The sequence below is a fragment of the Plasmopara halstedii genome (assembly GCF_900000015.1).
Source record: "Plasmopara halstedii genome assembly, contig: Scaffold_322, whole genome shotgun sequence".
Lineage (NCBI taxonomy): Eukaryota > Oomycota > Peronosporomycetes > Peronosporales > Peronosporaceae > Plasmopara > Plasmopara halstedii.
The window spans coordinates 193408-194031 of record NW_020187243.1 but is presented as its reverse complement, the minus strand read 5'-3'; positions in this window follow the sequence as shown (position 1 = coordinate 194031).

The window sequence follows — 624 nt, the reverse complement described above, 5'->3', positions numbered from 1 at the left end:
AACGCGCTGCTAGAGCACCTGCAGCAGAAGATGTCTGCATCATTTGCGTCCATGACGCTACCATCGGTGACGGATAATTTTCCCCGCCCTAAGCCGCCCTAAGCCGCCCATGGCGAGCGTTAAGGACTTTGAGGGAAAGGATGGAGAGAACTTCCTGCTCTGGGTGAGAGTAGGTCGAGATGGCCATCGCATCCGCCATGCTCCAGACCAAGCAACGGCGCATAGCGCTAGCCATCTCAAAGGTCGGTGGTCCAGCGCGAGAATGGGCACTGACGTGCGACACTTAGGTCGATGCTGCGTTTCCATCCTGGGCGGAGCTGAAATTGAAGCTCTCCCGAGTGTTCTCGCCGCCCGACAGGGCATCAAGGAATTGGTGGACTTTGTCCAAGAGATGCGCACTCTCATTGCCGGGATGGCAGCAGATCCCCTTTTGGAGGCGGTCACAGTGACAGTCTATATGAAAGGCCACCGCACTGGCGTGACCAGAATGGAAGTTTTTCGTTTGCATATGTCTTCGTTTGAAAAGGCGGTGAATGCCAAACTCAATTAAAAGTCGGCACGACTTGATTGGAGTGCACACTCCAACAGCTCGTCGAACGGGCCTATGCCCATAGATCTTAGCTG